Genomic DNA, 6,857 nt, shown 5'->3' with positions numbered 1-6,857 from the left:
CAAACACTCCGCGCGTAGGTCCCCCCCCCCCCCGATTCGGGAGCACAAGCTGCCGCGCGGCACACACCCCCGAACGGGAGAGGGAGAGAGAGAGAAGGGGACCCGCACAGGAACACCGCCCCGCGGAGAGCAGAATGATACAGAGGGAGAGAGTGAAAGAAAGAAAAAAAGAAGAAAGGAAGAGAGAGAGAGGGAGGGAGGGAGGGAGGTAGGGAGGGAGGGAGAGAGGGTAGGGGGGGGCCTTATCAATAACGGCCTGTCTTTTTCCACTGCAACAGCCCCTGGTCTGCTGGACGCACACAAGGAAGTGAATCCTCTCTCTCTCTCTCTCTCTCTCTCTCTCTCTCTCTCTCTCTCTCTCTCTCTCTCTCGCCCACCCCCCCCCTCTCTCTCTCGCTCTCTCTCTCTCTCTCTCTCTCTCTCTCTCTCTATCTCTCTCTGTCTACCAGTCGCAGACTGTGTGGGCTGACTGTCACTCAAAGTGCTTATGGGCGGAGCCAGGCCATAATAGCCTGAAATCCTGAGGCTGAAAAATTATGGTTTTGAGTACTTGATTAGAAATATAAAACAATGCATTTGTCTTCAATGGACTCACAGGAATTGTGTAAAGTTGCCCAAATAGTGCTAGGAATAGCAATGCAGGTCCCCTTTAATATACATTTTTTTCTAATCTTTTAAATTTTTTTATTAGAAATGTTTTCCTCTATGAAAAAAACAATGCCAGTGAATATTTTTTTCTTCAAAAATGTCCAAGTGACAGCTGAGCTCTCTGACCTGGTATCATAACACATTGATATATTGTCCACTAGCTGTCAATCATTCAGAGTTTAAACTGCACGGGCAAGCCATTAGAGTATAATAATCCAATCAAAATAGGCTATTTGAGCTAAAAAAATTTCATCTAAAGGCGGGTAGTGAAGCTGAGTTTACGAATGATTGATTGGCTTTCAAACCGTGTTACATCGTGTTGACAGCTTGACACCCTATCAGAGAATGGTTCAGGCGGCAATTTCTAGAATGTTCTCAATGTGATCCCCCTGACTGACTGTGTGAAACTTGATTTGAAAGAGAGAGACATCGAGAAAAGAAGAGATTAATTTGCCTAATATAATAATTCATATTTTAAGATCTTTATTCAATTGTTTAAATTATTGTGTATCGTATATATATATATATTCTTTTTTATCTCAGTTGAAGTAGTGTAGTTGACGTGAACCTTGTGAGCCGTGTTGGACTGTGTAAGCTAACGTTGTTGTAGCTAGCTAATAGCTATTCTAGCTACTAGTTCAAGTTCAAGTTTCTTTATTATTTGTCATATACAGAAATACAGAATACTTTGCATGAAATTTTGTTTCTGTTTCGCTCCTGAGAGTGTGCTAGATAATAATAAGATAGTTTAAAATAAGTATAATAAGTAAAAAATAGAAAGTCAAGAAGTCAAGTAAACACAAGTGTAAACAACACTTGTTCAGTATACCTCTATATACAGTATGTACATCTGGTACAAAAATGGTGAGGTATAGCTTAGCTTGTGGTGCCACCTTGTGGTGGTGAGGTGCAATAAGGAATAAGGAAGATATGTGCAATTCTCTTACCAATAATATAAATATAAAGTGTAAAAGTGTAAAGTGTGGTAAAGTGGGTGCTACAGTGTGTTGTTTATTTACAGTGAGTGTGTGTGTGCTGTGGGTGTGTTGATGGCTTGTTATTGTTCATTGTTCAATCATTGTTCATTGAGCAATCATTGTTCATTGAGCATCCTGATGGCCTGGGGATAGAAGCTTCTTCTGAGTCTCTCTGTGCTTGCCATGAGACTCCGGTATCGCTTGCCTGACCGCAGCAGTTCAAAAAGGCAGTTGTTTGGGTCGCTGTAGTCTTTGATAATTCTCTTAGCCTTACCCATGCACCGCTTGTTGTAAATGTCCTGGAGAGTGGGAAGCCCCCCTCCAATTGTGCGTTCGGCTGAATGGGCCACTCTTTGTAGTCTGCTACGGTCTTGTGCGGTGCCATTCCCAAACCAGGAGGTGATATTGCCAGTCAGGATGCTCTCTATTGTGCATGAGTAGAAGTTCTTAAGGATCTTCTGACTGACTTGGAACTTCCTTAGGCGCCTGAGGAAGTAGAGGCGTTGCCGTGCCTTCTTCACAACACTGTCAATGTGTGTGGTCCGCGTGTATCCTTTCGGCAACTGGCTTGTCCTTCCGCGTTGCTCTGATTGGCCAGCGATCTACGCTAGTTTCGCCCCTACGCCGGTATGAGCGTGCGCATGCGCATGAGCCTAGATAATGCCCTCGCACACAGGCAGGTTTTTGTTTTTGCCCCCACACGCTCGCACACACGCAGGTTTTAATAATAATAATAATGCGAGAGCCCTCGCACACACACAGGTTTTGCCCCCACGCCGGTAGATAATAATAATAATAATGCGAGAGCCCTCGCACACACGCAGGTTTTGCCCCCACGCCGGTAGATAATAATAATAATACTTAGAATAATAACACTTAGACAAACGCACGCAATTGGCACAAGTGTAAATTATGCATTCGTCACTCAGTTTTAACATCGACGCACTTAGCTTAACTTGTTCGTCAGCTTGCTGTGGAGCCTATGGTCACAAGTTCAAATCACTCTTAGTTCAATATATATATTTTTTTACGTTTAATTAATTTATCATCTCTCTATATTAACGTAACTAGCTATTCATATCAATCGAAATAACGTTAATCGCTCTATATTAATGTAACTAGCTATTCATATCAATTGAAATAACGTATTGTATTGTTTTCATCTCTCTATTAACGTGATTCCATCAACACATAGGTAATATGCTCCTCATTATTCAGCCACAGGCTGGTCATGCATAATCTCGCCCACCAGACTCTTCTACCGAATTGACTAGGTTGCGCAAGTCAATCAATAGATTACACTTTCTGTAGGCCTAACACTCACCTACTCATTCTGTTGTGACACAACATGACATGTTAGGGTTGTCACCTTCCGTGATCATGTTTGAACCAATGTGTAAAAAATCTGTTTTAGCGTGTGTGCGAGGGCTCTCGCATTATTATTATTATGCGTGGGGGCAAAACATGCGTGTGTGCGAGGGCTCTCGCATTATTATTATTAAAACCTGCGTGTGTGCGAGCGTGTGGGGGCAAAAACAAAAACCTGCGTGTGTGCGAGGGCGTTATCTAGGCTCATGCGCATGCGCACGCTCATACCGGCGTAGGGGCGAAACTAGCATAGAGCGCTGGCCAATCAGAGCAACGCGGAAGGACAAGCCAGTTGCCGAAAGGATACACGCGTGTGGTCCATGTCAAGTCCTCGGATATGTGGACTCCGAGGTACTTAAAACTGTTCACTCTCTCAACCGGTGCCCCGTCGATGCTGAGGGGGCTGTAGTCCTTGACCCCCGACCTCCTAAAGTCCACAATCTTCTCCTTTGTTTTGCTGACGTTCAGGGAGAGGCTGTTCTCTTAACACCATCCCGCTAGAACCTTGACCTCCTCCAGGTAGGCCCTCTCGTCGTTTGCCGTAAGGTCCCCTTATAAGGGGACCCTGCTTTTCTTTATCATAAATCGATCAATAGAGACCGTATATTTGGGAGTGACGTGGTGTGGCAGTGAAAGGGTTAAATACAAGAATGTGTCCCGTGGCGTGACTGGACCCTCTGTCTGTGAGTGACTCTGCTTTGGTCCAATCACATTCCCCATCCACAGTCTGCGAATCAGAGGCAGAGTAGGGCGGGTCTTCACAGCACGTCATGTGACATATGCGCCAATCGTGTGACAGCAGGGCTCCGTCGTCGGAGAATTCCACCCCAAAACGCTTGGCAAAATTAAAAGTGAAACCGCAAGATGACTTTTGCGGTTTCTGTTCAGACTTCCATCCCAAAACGCTCGTCTAAACGTAGCCTCAGTCACTACTTCACGCTTGTGTCAGCTAAGCCGGGTGAAAAAAACATTCATATGCGGAGGAAACAAAATACTGTCTACCGCTAAAAACAGCACATCCAATTGCATTGAAAGCATCTGGAATCACAACACTAGCCAACGCTTCGACTAGGTACAGGAGGGTTGATGGTGGCAGAGCAAAAGCTCTTTTTTGCCAGATTTACAGTTAATTTACATGTTAAAGAGAGACTGATTGTATGTTTATAGAGAGACATTTATAAAAACAATTTAATAGTTACAGTTGATATAATTGAATAGTTCAGCCTGCATTTGTTAGATGTGATACACTGGTTTTGTAAAACCACTGGCTGGCTGCTCTAATGCTGTGAGCATCATAGACTGTTGCTTTACCATACTTGATGGTACAGAAGCTGAAGCACTAGTTTAACAATTTACGTTATGTGCAGAGAAACAAGTTAAAAACAATTTATGCACTTTCAATAAAGCGTTTAAAAAAAAACTGTTGGGGGAACGACGACGACTTCGTAACCTAGTTACTTTCAAAGTAACTAAGTTACTCTGATAATCAAGTAATCAGTAAAGTAACTTAGATTACTTTTTAAAGGAGTAATCAGTAATCAGTAATCAGATTACTTTTACAAGTAATCTGTGGCATCACTGCTCATATGTGAGCTGAATTAATTAGTGGCCGATTTTGTGGTCTCAGAAGCTTTGTTTGAGCTTTTACATCAAAATGCGCTTTTATTTAAATGTAGAGCTTCCAGCTCTGAATCAGATAATGTACCCATGTGGCCATTAGCATCACCCCCTGGCTGCTGACATAGTGTCCTGGGAGTTGTTCCCAGGGCCCTGTTATGGTGCCCTCCCTCCTTCTGAACGACATAATCGAATAATGAAAACAGGAAACCTGCAAAAAAAATTCCCAGCCTTTATTTGTGAAATGTATCAGAACCCCCCCCCCCTTTATCATCAATGGACATAGATAGATACACCATCTTATTTTGATTTGATTTGATTAACAACATTTCAACAGATCAACATTTGTATTTGCCTTGTCAGGGATAAAACGAAAAGTGACTTATTTCCATCGTTGTCCCATCAACTCTTAACTGGGAATGTAAGAGCCATATGAGTGTTTTTAGTTATGGATTATTATTATTATTATTATTATTATTATTATTATTATTATTATTATTATTATTATTATTATTATTATTATTATTATTATTTATTATTTATTATTTATTAATTATTAATTATTAATTATTAATTATTAATTATTATTATTATTATTATTATCAATTTGAAGGATATGTGAATATTAATTGAAAGCAGATTATTATGAGTTATTATTGTGGAATGTTATGATTTATCTGTGTGGCCAGCAAAAGGGAATGCTGCAGTGTTGGCTTATTCTGGGGAAAATGGATTTGCCTCAGTTGTGTATTGTGGGCTGTGGTTCACCTGACTTGCCTGAGCACTGCGCAGCTGAGGTGGTATAAATTAGTGATGACAATCACCTGGGTGGGGGTAGAACGGGAAAGGCACACAGTTTTCTGATCGCTTTGGTCCCAGCTTTGATGTAATTAGATTTTCTAAATAAATCGGATATCTGTGGTATCTGACAACGGAACTCAAAGTGTGGAGACTATTATTGGATTTAGAAAGCGGGTACAGAATACCTCCTGACTACCTCGAGAAGCGGACCCAGGCAGAGGCTGCTACAGGAAATGTCGCCCATTTTAAGAATTTACTCATGTTCAGGGAACTGTTCAAAGAGATGGAGACAGTTTCGCAGACACTGGAACATCAATACAGGGTTTCAGACACTGGAACATCAGTACAGGGTTTCACAGACACTGGAACATACAGGGTTTCAAATAAAATCAAATCAGCTTGAGAGTACAGCTTGAGAGTTATTGTTCACAGGATTGTATGGTTTTCTCAAATCTCCTGGGGACATTTAGATTTTCTAAATATTTCTTTCCCCATTTAGATTTTCTCAAAGTTACACATGAATAGTATCTGCTACTGAGTACAGTACCTTTACTTTGCACACCCAACAATTATACTAGAACTTCCAATTGCTTACAGATGAATCAAGAGAAAATTACCCTGACATAAAATTCTGATTTCCCATGAATAGCAAAAGGGTTAGGTTGCACGTTACCAGATATCAGTAATAGTAAAACAATCAACAATGACGACTCCTTCCACATTCTGTGCATTAAGTCTGAATGAGATCTCTCATTGAACACAAAGTAGTAATTTAAAGCCATACGTTAATGACCTGTCAATCCTGTGAGCAAGTACACCCAGTCATAGAGCAAGTACACCCAAACACAATGTCCACCAGGCAGTACACATTGTTAGATTTACTCAATACATATAGTTAGATGTACTCAGTACACATTGTGAAGCCAGGTAGAGACAGCCAGGACTGGAGAGGAGGAGAGGAGATATGTGAGGCCAGGTGGAGACCGAGAGGAGTGCAGAAGTGTGCATGAAAGCATATATTTATACATGTATGTTATATGCAGGGACATATGTCCATACTTGTATGAGGGACAGGTCATTAACCTGTTCCACCCCCCAGGGTCGGTACCGACCCCTAAATGATATTATGATCATAGATCCATATTTTTCAGAGTGATGCAAAAAATTAGCGATTTTAAAATCAAACGTTTTCAAGTATTAACATCACTAGCATGTCACAAAAGCATGTAGAATGTATATTATCATCAATACGTTAGTTTAGCAATAGGTTAAATGTGTTAAAAGATAGTTTTAAGTTTTTGTTTTTCGATCGCCATTTTAAGCTTGGAAAAAAAAAGTTACAGTGGGTGACAATATTGTCACAAGGAAAGATGAAATTACCTACCTGGGTTCCATCCTAGAGGCTAATCTTTCCTGTGACAAAATGGCATCCAATGTAATAAAAAA

Source organism: Notolepis coatsorum (assembly GCF_963971535.1).
Source record: "Notolepis coatsorum genome assembly, chromosome: 1".
Classification (NCBI taxonomy): Eukaryota; Metazoa; Chordata; class Actinopteri; order Aulopiformes; family Paralepididae; genus Notolepis; species Notolepis coatsorum.
This window is presented reverse-complemented; position numbering follows the sequence as displayed.